The sequence below is a fragment of the Lynx canadensis genome, chromosome B4 (genome assembly GCF_007474595.2).
Source record: "Lynx canadensis isolate LIC74 chromosome B4, mLynCan4.pri.v2, whole genome shotgun sequence".
In the NCBI taxonomy this organism is placed as follows: domain Eukaryota; kingdom Metazoa; phylum Chordata; class Mammalia; order Carnivora; family Felidae; genus Lynx; species Lynx canadensis.
Genome location: NC_044309.1, coordinates 57,682,088 through 57,701,196, shown reverse-complemented (window position 1 = coordinate 57,701,196; position 19,109 = coordinate 57,682,088). Strand labels below are relative to the sequence as shown.

The 19,109-nt window shown below is 40.2% G+C and overlaps 1 protein-coding gene across 1 annotated transcript in view; it reads left to right on the top strand.

Annotated features, from left to right (window-relative positions):
* Window positions 1-19,109, top strand: part of BCAT1 (branched chain amino acid transaminase 1) — a 102,146-nt gene that overhangs the window by 415 nt on the left and 82,622 nt on the right. The window lies entirely within an intron of this gene.

Sequence of the window (19,109 nt, the reverse complement as noted above, 5' to 3'; positions counted from 1 at the left end):
CTCGCCGCTCCCTCCCCTACCTGTTTTGAAGTTTGGGAAGGAAGAGGACGCTTTTTTCAATCGTTAAGATGCATAGGAGGTGGGGGGTTTGGGGCACGAGGTCTTGGGGCGTCTCTGGCTGTAAACAGGGGTTTCCTGGTGGGTGTATGCAATGAAGGAGGGAGGTGCAGAACCGGGGCACGAGGGTGGGAGAAGGGGGGAAAACCGTCTCTTCGCTGTTAAAAAGCTGAAGGCTAGTCTTTGGCTGGTGGAAATTAAAGCTTCTACGAGTTACAGATCTTAGAAGCCTAAGGGCATTCTTTTATTAAACTGAGTGAGCGCCTTAATGGTTTTAATTCTTATGCTAATCAAGGGTAATTAGCCTAGCTGCCTATTACTTCTGATGGTTTAGGTGTAGAAAAGAACCCTGGTTAAGTGTTTTCCTGGTGTCTTATACGTTGGAAAACTTCCTTGAGGTTAAAAACTGAAGAGCAGCTTTTTTAAAGAGTGTAAAAGATGGGCACATAGCCCTGCCATCTGAATATCTTGGAAGAGCTGTGCGACCTGAACTTTTAGGAGAAAGAAACCCACCTTTGAGCATTTTGAAGGAGGAAGATTGAAGTTATGGTTCTCAACTGCACTTACCCACAACCCGCCCCAATTTACAATTCCACTCTCAAGAAATAATATGTAAATGGTGCCTGTTTGGCCAAAAATTTCTACTGAGATTAAATAGGAACTGAGTGGAAACACTGTTGGGTGTTAAAAGGAGATCAGGCAAATGTGCCACAGTGACAAGATTTAGCAACCTTTTGCTTCCATAGTCAGATGCTCCATTTCTGCGGTGCTCATTCCTGTCTCATTTCAACTGAAAAATACACTTTGATCACGTATGGGGTTAGGGAGTAAAAGGTGAAAATTATGAGAATAAACACTCTTGCTTTTCTAGCTTTTCCCTGTCCTATGTGGAGTTGTCGTCGATTATGAATTTTTGTAAATTCATGGATATTCTAACATGAGTCCCCAAACTCCTACCTATCCCTTTTACAAGGTAGTTTTATAACACAGGATACTAGAAGATATCCTCAAGTAGTCTCATATCTGTTTTTCTGATATCTTACTGAGATCGGGTAAGAAAAGATTGCTTTCTAGGCATGAGGTTCCTTCCGGTTTGTTTTTGTTATTTCAAAAACTTTTCACCGAAGTTTTGCTGTCATGATTCTTTTTTTTTTTTTTTTTTTTTTTTTTTTTAATGTTATTTGCCCATGGCACCAAGATAGGCTCTGTCTTTGGCACATTTTCCAGACGGGGCTCCCTTGCCTGGGAGCTTCTATTTTAAGATGGACACATGCAGCATGGGCAACCAAATAATGAAACTAGCATATACATTGAATAGGATGTGTCTAAGAATTGTAAGTACATATTATGATTTGCTGAACTAAGGTGGTGATTTAAGGAGCCACATATCTAAAGGGAAAGAGAGACAAGAGAAGTCATAGTCAGGGATGTGTGGGTCAGTGAAGGAAGTGAGAGGGTAGAGAGGGCTGTTTTGTGTGTGTGCAGGGGGCAGGTCCTGGGGCCTGGCAGGCAGAAGGGTTTACTTTTCAGATTCAGATGTGGCCCCTCAGGCAGAGCTCAGGGATGCGTAACCAGTTCAGCAGGCCTAACAAAAGGGCATTGGTTGCAACTGGTGCTGAGAAAAAAGGGAAAAGGGAGGGGAAAAAAAAAGACAAGAATTTGTTTTGGTTAATATTTCATTTAGTGACTTTCCATCACTTCATTTCATTTTAGAACTACAGGGAGAAAGGAAGGAAAATTAAGAAAATTTTCCATTTGTATGGAGGAATTTCTCTTGCTCAATCAGCTCATTGAACCGGGGAAGGTCTAATTATTTGAAATGGGTTTAAAACCTTATGAAAAAAAGTTGAAAACAGTCATTTGATTATTACAGAGATTTGTGCTGAGACTGAAAACAAGTTATGGTTTCCCTCAGGAGCTGCGTATTTCCCCCATTGTGCTCATGAGTTTAGATTTTATCCCTCCGTTCAAGTCAGGACTTTTAGATCTGTAGGGAAGAAAAAATAATTTTTCCTCTACACCTTCTTAGGTTGTAAAACACAGATTAACAGGAGGAAAAAAAAAAAGTTTAATCCCATGTGTACTTCCTGTATACATGTGAGATATCCAGGAAAAGTGAGTAACTCCACAAAATGGCCCAAGCTACCACCTTAAAATATCATCCTCAGCTAAAGACCAAGGAAAGATGTTGGGGTGCAGTGAGAGCGGGGGAACCAGGTTGGGAAATTTTCAGGCAGAGCACAGTAAACAAGAGTAAGATTGCAGATTTAAATCAGTACTTTCTCCATTGGTAAGTTTTTAGAGATTGAGTTATCCTTTTCTTCAGAGAAGAGACACCCTGTACAGGGGAGGAGAGACTCCCTGAAAAATGGAGATTTCCCTCATAAATATGAATTTCTTTCAGAAAAGGGCAACTTCCACTCCCTTTTCTGAAATTGTCCTATGTCTGACACCTCTCAAAAATAACTGGTCCAAAATAATTGTTATGCCAGAGGCATATTTTTAGCATGGTATATTCCACTTTCCTTGAGTTCTTTATTTCTAATATCAGGTTGTAAACCAGTGAACAGTAGTGTGGATATCAGTGTGTAAACCAGTGAACCAGTGGATAGTAGTGTTATTAACCTGAGAGGTCTGGGCTTATGAGTAGACTATTTCTGTGCATAAATGAAGAGTTGTTTCTAAACTCTGGCCAGCTTGAGTGTTGGGTTGGTTATATCTTTTGGGGTTTCAAATTGTCTGCTTCTTTGAATGGCCTCTTCTCCGTGGGTGTAGGAAGATGGAAATGAAGAGCTTTCTCTTTTTTCCTTTAGGCTTGGCAACAGCAATTCCTGTAAATAACAGATGCCACCCTGGGGAAACCCAGTGGAATGTTCATCCTTATGCCTAAGGGGATTTTGTTACCATATAATGGAGAGAATCTAGGACCTTCCATGATAGACATCATTATTTCAGGCATCCTCTGCTTTCTAAATGATACTAACATTCTTTCTGAGCACTGGAGGAAACTGGCTGCTCTGCTCACTTTACAGTTGTAAGTGTGGGCAGTCTTTGTGTTGTAACTTTATCCCCTCAACAGCTGTCCAAATGCTCCAAGCATTTAATATAACATATGGTAAACATTCCAACTGATAGGCTTTCCTGAGCCTCTGTAGCCCATTTGGTAATACATGTCATGGCCGTTCAACTAACACCTCTGAAATTGGATTCTGTATAAATCAACTGAGACACAAATGTGAAGTGCAACTCAGATTTTTAAAATACTTCCAAATTAAGCATTTGGGATGCTCGGATTTATAAATACTACTTTGTCGATATTTGCAATCTTTATAAGATCTAGTCTGAGTCACACCATCAATGGTGAATGCAAAGCCAAAACAGAATCAAGAACCCCAGCGTTCAAGTGCCAATTGCACCTATGCTTCTAATTAGTTCTCTTAAGTCCACAAGCTGCATAATATTACCTCTGAAAAATGAGCATTTATATTTTAAGAATAACTTAGAAATTAGATCACCTTATTAATGCAGCATAGCCCATCACATGAACATTTTTTTTCTCTTGTCATATTGGCTGTGCCTTTTTTTGTGAGAAAAGCTATTTTACACAACACTTCTTTTGTGTTCGATGGCTAATGGGAGAAAGAAAATCTAAAGAGATATTCAAGGTGCAAAAATATAGAAAAAAGTTGAAAAGAGGGAACAGAGAAGACAAGTTAAAAAAAAAAAAAAGAGGAAATTATATTACCACACACAATATTCCAGAGAAGTTGTACTGAAAAACACAAGTATTTTACATTGTGAAATTCAGCTAGTTCCCTTAACACTTGTCTTAGAGTCCATCTGAAAAGAATTGATTTCTTAGTTCTTTATTGTGATATGTAGATCTAAATATCTGATCGATTGCATTTATAGTCTACCCTAGTCTGAGAAATGTTTTTCCTATTTTAACTGTAAATGGCTATTTGCCTTAGGAAGCCCTAACCAGCCTAGGATGTAATTAGAGCATTCAAATTCTGACTCCTTGTATGTCTAGACAGAAGGGACACCTGTTGGGATGTTCTATGCCAAACATTGCCATAGATATCTCTTACGTGACCAACAAAGGTCTCAACAGAGTTTGGGCATGAGGCCAAGGATGTATTTGCACAGGATGATTGCCCAGCAGTTGTTACCATTCGACCACTACATTAAAGGGCGATTTTGCCTAGTACATTTTACTTCATTTTAGCTGATTCAGATTCAAAGTTATATTGTTTTGATTTTAGTACTAGATGTTCAAGCATCTGAAATCAAAATAAATGTTAGTTTGAGCTTCGAAGATAAAAAATAGAGTTAAAATGGAGCTATAAAGTTTACAGTGGAAGCGGAATGCATTCCTCACGGATTCCATGGTTTTCAGTGCTGTGAATGTTATATATACTTGCAAGGTGAGTGTTGGTGTTTATAGAAGAAATACATTCAAGCTTGAGGAAGGACTTCGTTGCTTAACTAAGATGATGCTTTATATTTCTGCATGCCATATAAATTACATGACATTGAATTGTAACCTCAAAACATTTGTATAAGGAAAGCATTGCAGCTATTATTAACCCTGTTTTAAGGACCAGGAAAATAAAGATCAGAATACTGGAAGTGTTTAAGGTCACAAATTGCAGAGCATAATGAGAAATTAGAGTCCAATGAGCTATCCATTTTACCAGTCATTCTAGCCTCTTTTGGGTCTGATAACATGTTGTAAATCTTATGGAAAGTATAAACAATCTCTCTAGCAAAATTTACAAACATACTTAGGAATAAAATTGTGTGTCTCAGTTATTTGTTAGTACAACCAAGATGAGAGACTGATGGGAAATACTGAAATGATCTAGTTATTTAGAGCAGTAGAGAGCTATTGGCTCTTGCCTCTGCAATCAGCTGAGGTGTGAAAATATATAAAAGATCCACACTGTCCTTTGACTGTTGAAAAGTCCCAAGTAATCACCTGCCTTTAGCTCAAACAGAAAGGCAGTTTCCTTGTTTTTTATCAGGATGTGAGTTAAGATCCACACTGTCCTTTGACTGTTGAAAAGTCCCAAGTAATCACCTGCCTTTAGCTCAAACAGAAAGGCAGTTTCCTTGTTTTTTATCAGGATGTGAGTTATCAGTTTCTTCTTTATGTTTTATCTCATAAAGATCTAAGGTGTATAGTGTAGGAGAGGAATAAAAACTTTTCCAGTACCTTCTTAGGTTCTGTTGTTGGGGCCGTGCAAATTAGACTGACAAAAGAGAGATTAACAAGAGAAAAAGAAGTTGATTAGCTCTTGTAGCATACATGCACATGAGAGAAATTCAGTGATGAGTAACTCAAAGGTGTGGTCAGAATTTGGGCTTACATAGCATCTTAACAAAGAACGATAAATTTGTAGAAAAATAACAAAGAAAAAGGCACAGGTTTTAGGTTTTCAAGTGCAACAGACTGGGCAGATAAATACATTAGGGGAAACTAATGGGGTAAGGTTTGTGTAAGTCCATCTCACTGCTGACTGTCTTAATGCTGTGAAACTTCCTCAGGAGAGGGGATTTCTCAGAACTGTCTGCTTTTAGTCAGAGAAGGGAATCTCCAGGAAGGCGTCTTTCTCCATCTCATGGATCTCCATTGCCTTTAGCTCAAAGTAATCCTTATGTCGGGGCACCTGGGTGGCTCAGTTGGTCTGCCTTCGGCTCAGGTCATGGTCTCACGGTTCATGAGTTCGAGCCCCACATCAGGCTTGCTGCTGTCAGCCTATTAGTCCAAAGCCCACTTTGGATCCTCTGTCCCTTTCTCTCTACCCCTCCCTTGATTGTGCTCTCCCCAAAACAAAAGCAATCCTTATATCAAAGTGACATATTTTGGGTGGCACATTTTGATCCCTTATACTATTCATAGACTAGACCTTGATTTACAGAATCTGCACCCTAATATCTTTGATCTCAATGTAGTTTTGAAGGGTGTGCATGGCTGTTTTGTGAAGCAGGGTTAATACACAATTTTTTACTAGAGCTTAATAGTTGGGGTGCCTTGTTTTCCCATTTCTTAGCTATAAATTCCCCACCACAGTGCCTGTGAAAGGGGCAGGGATACAAGGCCATGTCCTACCTGGTGACCGCACCCTAGCCACAGATGATTGTAGCAAGGGTGGATATTTGACCCAATTTCAACCATCGTTTACTTCTTTCTTATTCTCTTGTCTCCCGTGTTCAACGAGATATCGTACCCTGCGGATTCTCTTTTCTCCATATCTATATGCTTTCTCTTTCCCATTGCTAATGTACTGATTTATGCTCTCATTACTTCTTACTTGAATTTTTCTCAGAAGTCTCTCAACTGGTCTCAAGCTTAATTTTCCTAAGGCACTATTTTGATCATATCATTTCTTCACTCAAAATACCTCTATGACTTCCCCATTGTCTACTGAATTTAGCGTAGTGCATAAGGTCTTTTTCTAATCTGTTCTTTCTATAACTTTTCTATCTGTGCACTCCTCCAGTCATAGTGGGTAGGTTTGCTCTACCTCAGAATGAGGTCTTATATTTCCACATATTCCCTGCTAACCTCTTTGTCTCCATTTATGCCTCTCCCTGTCTATGCCCTCTGGCACACCCCTCACTATGTGGCTCACTCCCCAGGCACTTTTTGAGAAGAACATTGACTACTTTTAAAGGGAAATGAATATGGGTGGAAGGTGGTGGAAGGAAATAGTAGGGTTACATTTTGAAGTCAGGATATAAGATACTGATCATATCCTAGAGTCTCTCTGCGTTCACCTTTCCTCTCCTCTGGCATGAACATCCTACCATCATTGGTGCTTGATAGATTAGTTGAGCTAAATCGTCTACCTGTTTTAGGCTTCATAGATCAGATCAGTTAATCATGTTTTATACCTCTTCGTGTTGTATACCTTTTCAAACAGCAGTTACATCTTAACATCTGGATTTGTTCGGAGTCAAAGCTTTAGTTGACTCCCAAAAGATAAAGGTTTATAAAGACATAGAGAACAGTAAATATTTACATGTTTTAATGCCTAATTGACAGACTCATTTTATTTATTTATTTTTAAATGTTCATTTTTGAGAGACACAGAGAGAGAGCATAAACGGGGGAGGGGTAGAGAGAGACATAGAGGATCCCAAGACTCTGCGTTGACAGCAGAGAGCCAAACGTGGGGCTCAAATGCACAAACCATGAGATCATGACCCGAACCAAAGTCCAACACTCAACTGACTGAGCCACCCAGGTGCCTGGCCAAACTCATTTTATATAGCTGTTATTTTCTGATTGACTTTTTTTTTTTACAGAATGTCAGTGGTGAAACTATGTAGATTGCAAATAGACTGTAAGCATAAACAATTTAAATGTTTCTGGGAAAGTTCATAGCAATATGAACTGAATACCGTGAAATTCCTAGCAAATAAACCCAGCAATGCCAGTCTGCTAAATCACTACTGTTTTCATATTTAGGCAGGTTGTAAAGGGAAGCTCCCCTGTCATATCCCAAGGAACTGACTTAGAATATTGAACAAAGTCATGTGTCTGGGAATGCTAACCAATTCCAATACTGTTTAACATGTTTTGTTGTTGTTGTTGCGAACAATGCAGTTTTTAAGCAAACTAATTAATGCATACACTGACAAACAAATCCAACAAAAGAGGCACTTAGAGGCAGTGTTCATTGAATACTGGAATTTTGAAAGAAAAAAATCTATTAGGTCATTTTAGGCATTTACTTCTGCCAAAGAAGGATTGTCCTTTCAAGTTTACTTTTCTAGCTTTCAATTCTATTCCACTTAAATATCTCAACAACTAAGACTCTTCAAATCTTCTGTGGGCAGTTCTGCCACGTAGTATAGTCACTGTTTAAAGTTTTCTGATAATTAACTTCTTTTTCCTTTCAGTTATATACATCAACCATTTTTGCTTGGCTATGCTTATCATTTGCCATGAGTCTATATGCTTTTAAAAAATATATAACATTATGTATGTGTTCATGACTTGGTTACAAACTACAACATTGTTAACTAAACTGGCATTTTCTTTTGCAGTAACATTAGAGCGAATATTCTACTAGTAATGTCAGTAATTCAGTGAATATATAGATAAAGGATGTCAATGAGGTTTGTGCGTCTTTAATAATTTCATGCATGAGTCTTAACATTAACGTCATCCCTGCTGGTAAACCAGGCACCTTCCTTCCTCTTAACCAATGTTTTGAGAACATTATTTACAGTAACCCATGAGTCCGCCACTTGACTTAAAAGGACAACACTTTGAAGCTGGGAATGAGGAGTCATTAGCAGCCATATGAACTTAACTACATAATAGCAGATAGATTTAATGGTTCAACATCATTGTTAAGACTTAGCTTAATTGGAAGTGTCTTGTATTTACTTGTAAATGTGTGAAATGATGTATGAACAAGAGTATTTATTGCAGCATTGTTTGTAAAGACAAAAGATTGAAACACACCCATATATTCATCAGATGTTAAAAAGAATGAGGTAAAAAAAAAAATCAGTAGAGGGAAGAATGAGTAAGCTCTTTCTATAGATAAGAGGAAAATCTCCATGAGCCTTTTCACTGTACATGTTTATATAGTGTTTGATTTTTGACACATGAATTTATTATGTTCTCAATTGAAATGAAAAAGGAAATGGAAATGCTGTAGAGTGAAATTAACTTGACTCTAAAGCTATTGTCAAGAAAATCTGAAATACTGGGTAGTTAAGCACAATTTGGTTAAGACCCAGGATATATACCTTGACGAAATATCTAAACGGTTGTATTTAATTTTTACTAACTGAACATGATCTATTGAGAAGGCAGGTTAAACACAATGTGGACACCAAACTTTACAGTAATTGTTATATTAAGAGTATACAAACTCTTCTTCAAACCTAAAATGTATATATTACAATAATGACCGGCAAACAATGATTAATTCGGGTTTCATTTAATTAAACACTTATGTAGCTCTTACTAAGGCTATCAGGCTTTGTATTAGGTAATAGGCAAATGGAAATAGTTCAAGCATTATCCTCACTCTTGAGAAATAACCACTCGGGGAGAGAAATGTATAAAAAGCAAATGCAGTAAAGTATAACAGTTGCCACAATAGAAGTCTGCACAAGGTACAGGGGAGCATAACAAAGATTAGTCAGAGAAATCAGAAAAGGCTTTATAGTGGAGGTGAAGGTTGAGCAGAACCATGAAAGAAAGCCAGATGACCAAGGGAGTAAGAGCATCTTAGGCATATACATGTTGTGCTTTTATCCAACCTCAGACTCTGGACCTAGATTCCCTTACCATAGAAGACCGTGAAGAAAAGCATATCTGGCTTTCCTTCCAGAACACTGGTAAACACAGACAGCCCCCAGTATCCAGCAAACTCCAGAGAATGAACTATGGGAACTCACAGCATTGGCAACCTGACAAATGTGTTAAATGGGCCCTATTATACTTTTTTTCATGAAGCCCTCATTCACCTTCACTCTCTCTGTGTTTTCTGTCTTGACTCAACCCTCACTAGAACCTCCCACCCAAATTTGTCCATAATACCCTTTGCAACTCAGTATTAGCACATCCCCCTTCACCTTCACTAAATATATATTGATCCTTCTGGCCTTAGGTGAGGTCATTTCCCTACCTTCCTCTGGTGGATGTTGCTCATTTTCTCCACTTTCTCAGAATTGGAAGGGGCTGATCTCCTTCACTATGTCCAGTGCTGTTTCCTGTGAAATCCCTCTGCTAATCATGCCATCAGTCTGTGTACCCTATCTCCTCCTGTAATGATCATTGAAAGACCTCCTGGTTACTTTGCCCCCATTATCCCCTGAAGATTTTAGCCCTTGGCTCCCAATTCTCTCTTCCAACCCAAGTCTTGTTTTCCTGTATTATTTCAAGGTACATGGGTGGCTCATTTCCCTTTTTGGTATCTCAGTCACTTTAATTTCTCATCTCCATTAACTTGCTATATTTCCCAGATGCAACGCACACCTATGGCTATACCCTGGACTTTTGAATGACACTAAATTACAAGTCCTTGGGTTATTTTTGGTCCAAGATATATCTGATATTTGTACAGCTCTCTCCATTTTAACTTCCTTGTGTCTAGTTCAAGTCACTGTCTTCTCTTCACTGAATATACAGTAAAACCTTGGTTGCGACCATACCTCATTCTGGAAACATGCTTATAATCCAAAGTACTTGTATATCAAAGCAAATTTCAAGAACTTTTGGCTCAGTTGTGATCATGTGACACTGGCATCACGTACTACTCCTATTGCAAGACATCGCTCATTTATCAAGTTAAAATGTATTAGAAATATTTGCTCATCTTGCGGAACACTCGCAGAATGAGTTACAATCCAAGGTTTTACTGTGTGTGTATGTTTCTTGCTCACCTCTTGCTCACCTCCACCTCCTACCCCTAATCTGTTCTCCATAGAGCAAAGTAATTACATCATCCATCTGCTTAAAAAAATTCGTGAACCCCTTTCAGTTATGCTTTGAATAAAACCCAAAGTCCCTACCATAGAAGTCCCAGAGGGATCTAGTTCCTCTCACCTTTGCAACCATACCTTGTCACCCTTTAGCCCCCAAACTTTTTCTTCAGGGCTTTTGTACTTGGGAATCCCTCTGCCTGGAAGGGATTGTCTTCCTACTCTTGATCTAGCCAGCGTCTTATCACCCTGCCAGCCTCAGATTGCATGTTGTTACCTCACAAAGACTCTCATGACCCCCTGTGATTCCCAGGCTTTCGGAGCACTAACTGCAATGTGTAATTGTTTATTGGTGTGATTATCATTGTGGTTTTGGGACTGATGTCTGACTCTCCCACTAGATCATACATTTCTTAATGGCAGGCAACATACTGCTTTTTACTACCATGCAACCGTATGTATTCTAATACCTGGCCTGTTATAGATGGTTGATGAGTGTGGTAGGCTCAATAATGGCTCCTCAATGATGTTCATGACCTAATTGCCAGAAACTGTATTATAAAGGAGATTTTGCAGATGTGATTAAGTTACAGATCTTGAGATAGGGAGATTTTCCTTGATTATCTGGGTGGGCCATTGTAATCACAAGGGTCTTTACAAGAGGGAGCAGGATGGTCATGGTCAGAAGAAGATGTGATAATGGAAGCAGAGGGGAGTGTGTATGAGAGAGAGAGAGAGAGAGAGAGAATTAGATTTGCACATGCTTCACTGCTTGCTTTGAAGATGGAGGAGGAAGTGGCCATGAACCAAAGACTGTTAAGAGGCTTCTATGACTTCTAGAAGCTGGAAAAGGCAAGTAAGCAAATTCTCATCCTAGCGCCTCCAGAAGGAATGCAGTCGATGTGAACACATTGCCTTAGGACTTGTGACTTCCAAATCTGTAAGATAATAAATTTCTGTTATTTTAAGCCACAAAATTTGCACTAATTTGTTACAGCAGCATTAGGAAATGAATACCAAAATGATTTTGGTACCTGGAAACAGGGTGCTTCTGTAACAAATACGTAAAAATGTAGAAGAGGCTTTGAATTGAGCATTGGCCAGAGAATGGAAGAACTTTGAGGACCATGATAGACAAAGCAGAGATTGCCTTGAAATGAATGGACTGCTGGTTAGAATATGGAAATCAAAAGTGCTGCTGGTGAGGACTTAGAAGGAAGTGAGGAATAGGATACAGAAAATGTATAGAATCTTACAGAATATCTAAAAAGTCACAAACTATTGGTAGAAACATGGATGTTAAAAGCACTACCAATGAGGGCTTAGGAAACATTGAAGAACGTGTTCATGGAAACCTGAGGAAAGGTCATCCTTGTTAAATATGGAAGAAAGCTTAATGGAATTGTGTATTATAGTTATGTGGAAAGCAGAACTTGTAGGTGATGAAGTTGGGTATGTAGTTGAGATTTCCAAGCCAAATACTGGTTTCCAAACAAAATACTTACCTCCTTTCCATTTCCCTCAGGATGATTACCTCAGATACTGTAATGCATTTATTGGACAAATGTTCGTAGAGTACCCACTATGTAAATATCAGGCACTGCTAAAGATCTTGAGGCCATAAGGATGAAGAGTTGGCAAAGTCGCTGCCCTCCTGGCCATTGCAGGGAAAGGTCATGTAACATGGTAGTTATGAGCACAAACCAGGGCCAGACTGTAGATGTTTTGAGTCCTGGCTTTGCTTATGATCGACCTCTGGCAAGTTATTTGTGCCTAAGTTTTCTTATTTAAAAAAAAAAAAAATTGTGGGGGGGGGGCGCCTGGGTGGCTTGGTCGGTTAAGCGTACGACTTCGGCTCAGGTCATGATCTCACGGTCGGTGAGTTCGAGCCCCGCGTCGGGCTCTGTGCAGACAGCTCAGAGCCTGGAGCCTGTTTCAGACTCTGTATCTCCCTCTCTCTCTGCTCCTCCCCTGTTCATGCTCTGTCTCTCTCTGTCTCAAAAAAAATAAATTAATTAAAAAAAAATTGTGGTAATAATAGTACTTTACCTCATAGAGATGCTGTGAGGATTACATAAAATAACAAGTGTAAAGCATTTGTAACAGCACATGATCCAAAATAAGTCCTATATAGATAGTAAGTAATATCATAATTTACTCTCATATACTGGTACCAAATATTTCAATTAGTGGTGTAATAGGAAGAAAATAAAATGAAATGATGTTATAGTGACAGAGTTGAGGGGAAGCCAGACTCATTCATACTGGCTGGTCAGGGAAATCTTCAGAGAGAAGGTGAACTTTGAGCCACGACCTGAGCACTACATACACAGGAAAACACTATAGGGTGATTTGAAAATGAGTGTCCCAGCAGAGGGAGGAACAAATGAGATTTCCTGGGGTTTAGTGAGCCAGGGAGAAAGTTATAGGAATGAAAACTCCTTTAAATGGTGCTGAAGAGTGTACATTTTATTCTAGTGCAGTGAATGCCCCTGGGCAGGGGTAGGGAGAAGGAAATGGAGGGTGGAGGGTTGGGTGAGTGTTGAGCCACAGAAAGAATCACATTTTTAAGAGTCATTGGTGAGTCAAGTAGTGTACTATGGTCACATTTTTTTCTTGCACAACAGTTGCTTTTCCTGCAGTTATTGCATTATTTTCTTCCATTTATTTACTTTACTATGTATTTATTATGATTCTTCCCACCTGCCCAATAGGGTTCCGAACAAAATTTTGCATAGGTCAAATGTCAGTTCCTCTTTTTCTCAACTCTTTTTCCCACTACCCTCCTTATTCTTACTCCAGTCTGTCCTGGTATCTTTCTAAGACTTCCCCTTAACCTCTTTTATCCTCTGTGTTAGGTCTCCAGACTTTTGGATCGTATGGCTTCCTCTTTCTTGGTTTACTTCCTTGTCTGTGTGGAGAATTATGCTCCAATAGTTGTCAAATAAAGAGCACAGGAGAGGTCAGTGTTTTGATCCTTGCATGCCTCAAAATGCTTTTGTTCTACCATCACTACATTGGTATTTGATTGTGAATAACATTCTAGTTTAAAAATGATTTTCCATAAAATTTTAAAATAATTGCCTTATTGTTTACTAGTGTCCTGTATCACTAATGAGAACACCAAGGGCACTCTTAAATTTTTTTTTAACTTTTTTTTTAAATTTATTTTTGAGACAGAGACAGAGCATGAACGAGGGAGGGTCATAGAGAGAGGGAGACACAGAATCTGAAACAGGCTCCAGGCTCTGAGCTGTCAGCACAGAGCCTGATGTGGGCTCGAACTCACGGACTGCGAGATCATGACCTGAGCCGAAGTTGGACGCTTAATCGACTGAGCCACCCAGGTACCCCAACACCAAGGGCACTCTTAGTTAAATACACTTTTTTATGTAACCTTTTTTGTTCTTCCATGAAGTATACAAGATCTCTTTTTATTGCTTGTGTTTAGAAACTCTATGATGGCATGAGTCCTTATCCATCCTAGGAAGTTTTCTGGTCATATGTCTTTGATAGTTTCTTCCCCTCTTCTTTCCCTGTTTTCTTCTTAGACTTATATTAGTTTCATGTTAGACCCCTGTAACTGATCTTCTCATTTTTAAATTTTTTCATTCCTTGTATCCATTTTTTGGGTTAGGGGATGATTTTTATCAATGTTTTTCTTCTAACCTTTTTCTTGAAATTCTAAAATTTTAGCCTTCTTATTTCTAAGAGCAAAAAAAAAAAAATTTAATGTTTATTTAGTTTGGGGAGAGAGAGAGAGAGGCAGACTACAAGTGAGGGAGGGGCAGAGAGAGAGGGAGACACAGAATCTGAAGCAGGCTCCAGGCACTGAGCTGTCAGCACAGATTGAACCCACGAACTGCGAGATCATGACCTGAGCCAAAGTCGGCCACTTAACAGACTGAGCCACCCAGGAGGCCCTCTGAGGAAGTTAATTAAAACCTATATTTTTGAGAAAATTAATTAAAATATTTTCTTTTGCTCTCTTCATCACCCCTCCCCAACACCCATTTTTGTTTATGTTTTTTTTTTTTTTTTTTTGTGGAGGAATTTACCTTTCTTTCTTTATTTTTTAAAAAAATTTTTTTTAACGTTTATTTTTAAGACAGAGAGAGACACAGCATGAACGGGGGAGGGGCAGAGAGAGAGGGAGACACAGAATCGGAAGTAGGCTGCAGGCTCTGAGCCATCAGCCCAGAGCCTGACGCGGGGCTCGAACTCGCAGACCGCGAGATCGTGACCTGAGCTGAAGTCAGACGCTTAACCGACTGAGCCACCCAGGCGCCCCGGAATTTACCTTTCATGTTAGTAGGCTTTCTTGAAATATCTGGTGACTTATAGCAATCTATCTAGGCATTAAGAAGCCTATAGAGAAGTTCTGCCTGGCTCCTTCTCTGGGTGTTTCGGTTATATGACCACATGGAAGTGAGTAGGCTGTTTCACTGGAGCACTCCCAGATAATCTTAACTCTAGGTATGTTCTCAGGATATTATGTAGTTTTTGCAAGAAGAATCATCCAATTTGCAAAGGACTTCCTGCCAGTGTTCTAGAGGCCCACCAGGGGTAGGAGACTACGAATTTCATCATTAAGTGGGTTTTCACTTAATCCCCTAAAAACAGTGCTTAGATTCCCTCAGACCTGGATCTTTTGTGCTCATTTCTTCCATTTCCTGCTGGAATCTGGAAGGGGTAGTTACACTGTGGTGCTAGGTGGGTGTAGAGACACAGAGGTAGGTGTGTGTGAACCTTCTATGGGTGAGACAGGATGTCAAATGAGACGGTGGCCTCCACTGAGGCTCTAGTGCTAAGCACAGAGGGAAAAGTACCTCCATGCTCCAAACAGACATGTTTGGTGTACCCAAAGAACTTTCTGAACAACAGCAAAACCAATTCTGCAACCTTGAACTTCTTAACTTACCTCTAATTTATATTTAAGAGAAGGCTAGAGATTGAGTAGGCAAGGCAGAAGAGGCAAATTTGGGGAGAAAAAATTATTGGCCAAGCAAGGTGTGTTTGCCATTTCCCCTTCTTTATTTACCCCAGAGGAGGGAGGGGGTGATATTCTCATCTCTCCAACAGAATACTTACCAAACACTCTGTGAGGAGATTTGTGGGTTCCTTTGCCTTAAGGGTCTGGAGTGGAGCCTAGAGGCTCTTGAGAGCACTTGATGTGTGTTCCCTGGCCTATTGGTGTGGTATATACTGAGATTTGACTCCTGGAACAGTCAAGGCTGGCTGATACTGCCTGTGGTGGGAGAGTCAAGAAAGGGTGTTTGTCAACACCATGAGCTATGTGGACTTTGAGGAAAGGTGCCATATTGGAATCACCTAGACGGAACCCTGTCCAAGAAGGCTGCTTGCTGGGGCAAGGAGAGCCCAGCTATTGGAGGCTCTGTAGGGCATAATTCCAGAGCCAGAGCTGAAGGAGCATCATTAGTGAGGCAGAGCATGCATCCTTGCAGTAGGGAGCTGCAGGGCAGAGGCCTTCTTTGGTGGTGGGGATAAGGGAGGAAGGGTATGTGAAGAATCCATAAATGCTCTGTGATGCACACACACACACACACACACACACACACACACGCACACACACACCACATCTTTATCCATAATTTGGCTATTGTTGATAGTCCTGCTATAAATATTAGGGTGTTTTGAAGAGTTCAGGCCAGTTGTTTTGTAGGGTGTCCCACATTCTAGATTTTGCTAGTTACTGCTTTATTAGATTGAGATTGAACCTCCTGGTAAGAGGTAAGAATACCACCAAGGTAAGATTGTATACTCCTCATTGCCTCACATCGGGAGACACACAGTGTTTGTTGGTACCTCCATTAGTCATGTTAAATTTGGTCATTTGGTGAAAGTGATGCCCAGCATCTCTCTCCCTTGTAAAGGGGCATTCCCTTCCTCCCCTTTTAATTAATATGTAATTAGTGCATGATACTTTGAGACTGTGTAAATACCCCAGTCTGCAACAACTTTTCATTTGATGACCTTAGTATCCTGTAACTGGTCTAATTCTATCATTCTCAGCATCAATCAGCTGACATTCTGGTATAAAGAAGAGGTTTCCCTTTCTCTCCCTTCTCTCTCATTATAATTTGTTATTGTTATTTTCTTACAAGTTATTAAGAATTACAATATTTTCAATAAATTGATGGCAATTTATGGTCTCCTCCATCTAGAAAAGAGGAAATGAGAAAGTAAGTTACCAATACACTTGCTTGAAATTGTCTAGTGCTCGAATCATGCCATCATACAGACTAAAAAGCTACCTGTGCAAAATCAACTTGGATTTTGTTTGTTTTGTAATAAGATCTGACAGCAGCTGAGTAAAAATTAAACAAATTGATCAGGATCGTCACTGATTACAGAAAAAGATGGGGACTGCCCACACTACTTTCTACTGTAATATTCATTAAGTGCCCCCATGTAGTCTGAAGGCCTGGGTTCTAGTGTCAGCTCTGCCTCATTCTGGGCCTTTTATTCTGGTCAAGGCAGCCTTCCTGATACCCATGTTATGTTTCTAAAGTGAACATAAGAAATATACTTGAATCCTTCATGTCTCCTTCCCTCAAAGACAGCTCTTCTCTTCTGTATCTCCATGGTTAATCAAGGCCTCTCAGTCTATTCCCATGCAGAAGAGAGTTAACGAAGCAGGCCTGAGAATGCCAGTCTTGGAGACGTCTGTTTGCAGGGTTGGCCCTTGGCTGTTGTCTAGGAACTTGGATTTTGAGAGCATTCCCACAATTCCCCGTTAAGGGTTCACTGTGCCTAAACTATTTGTACAAACAATGTGGTTTTTACTGAACATCTGCTTTCCTTCCGGGAGTGTGAAATTTTGGTATGTGCTAGGTAGAAGGTGCTTACATGACCAGCCCCCAGTAAAGACCTTGAGCACCGAGTCTCAAATGTGTTTCCCTGGGAGACAGCACTTCACATGTGTTTGTGGTAGAGCCCCTCCCTAAGGAATGCAGTGAAAACCTCAAGACAAGGGAAGGCAACCTGGCTATGTGCGTGTGCACAACATTCGTCATGACTCCGTAACATAGAGGGCCTCTTCAGATTGTATGTTACCGTAGACTGGAGACAAAGGAGCCAAAACTGTACAAAAGGCCACCAACCCCTGTTGCACTCAGGGCTCAGCCTTTTGGGATCTTTGTCCACTGAGCCCGTGCTGGCACGAATAAAGCTGCTTCATGGAAAGAAAAGCCTCAGTGTCCCCACCCTCTTTGTGTGAGTCGCTGCTGCCCGTTGTCTCAACTTGTTGCTGGAGGAATGAGGAGTGTTCTGTGTGATTCCCCTGGAAGAGGACTCTTGGACGGTTGTGCCTGGCTTCCTCTGAACTTTGTCCCACGTGCCTTTACCCTTTGCTGATTTTTGCCCTGTGTCCTTTTTTATCCTGTAATAATTCATAGCCGCGAGCACCGGATCCTGTGAGTCATCTTAGCAAATCATCAAACCTCTTCCAATTTTCGCATCTGTAAAATAGGGTTTATAATAATAATAATAATAATAATATCTACCTTATAGTGTTGTGAGGATAAAATGTGAGTGGAACTAAGGGCCTGATGAAGGGTGCATCTGATAGAGGGTGGTTGTTATTATGGAGTATGTTCACTGTTCCCATAGAGCACATCTTGTGTTCATGTGTGTATGCTCATATCTTTTCGTCAGGTAGCACTATGATATCTATTCAAGTAAATTAACTCTCAAGTCTTTGATGACTCATCTGATGGGCACGCCAGGTTCACATGCCAGTTTATAAGGGTCCCTGGTTCTTTCACTCAAACATACATGTGTGTTCACCACCTAACAACTATCATAAAATAATTTGGGACTTGTTTTGTCATCTGAATGTGTCCTCCCCAAAATCACATGTTGAATCTTAACCCCCCAAGGGAATGGCATTAGGAGGTGGGGCCTCTGGGAGGTGACTAATCCTTCAGGACTGGGATTACTGCTGTATCAAAGAGGCTCTAGACCGATCCCTTGCCCCTTCGTCATGTGAGGACAATGAGGAGTCTGTAACTCAAAAGAGGGCCCTCCCCAGCCATGCTGGCACTGCGATTCTGGATTTCCAGATTCTAGAGCTGTGAGAAGGAAATTTCTGTCATTTATAAGCTTCCCAGTCTGCGGTATTCTGTTATAGTAGTCCGAATGGACTAAGACAGTTTTCCCTTTTTTCTTCTTCTCTTTTATTCATGCTTTCCTTTGTCGTGTGCCTGGTAATCTGTAAACGCAAACTATATATTCTAATGGCAGAAAGTTACAGAAGTGGGGAGGGGGCATGGAGTGGATTTAGAGAGGAACTTTGAAGTTTCTCAAGTTGTGACTAGTGGGAACTATTAAAAGAAAATGTTCCAAGGATACATCATAAATCCACGTCCTCTACAAACTTCTTACAAAGTTTGTCCGTCGGCTGCCTTGAGATGGAGGGAATGCTGCTGAATGTCTCATTAAATAATACAAAGGTCTCCAAGGTATTTGGTATCTCTTAGGATCAAGAAAGCAAAGCACTGAGGATGCCTCCTGACTGGTATGTAACATGCCTCAACACCACAAGCACCACACTATCAAAGCTGACTTTCAGGAAG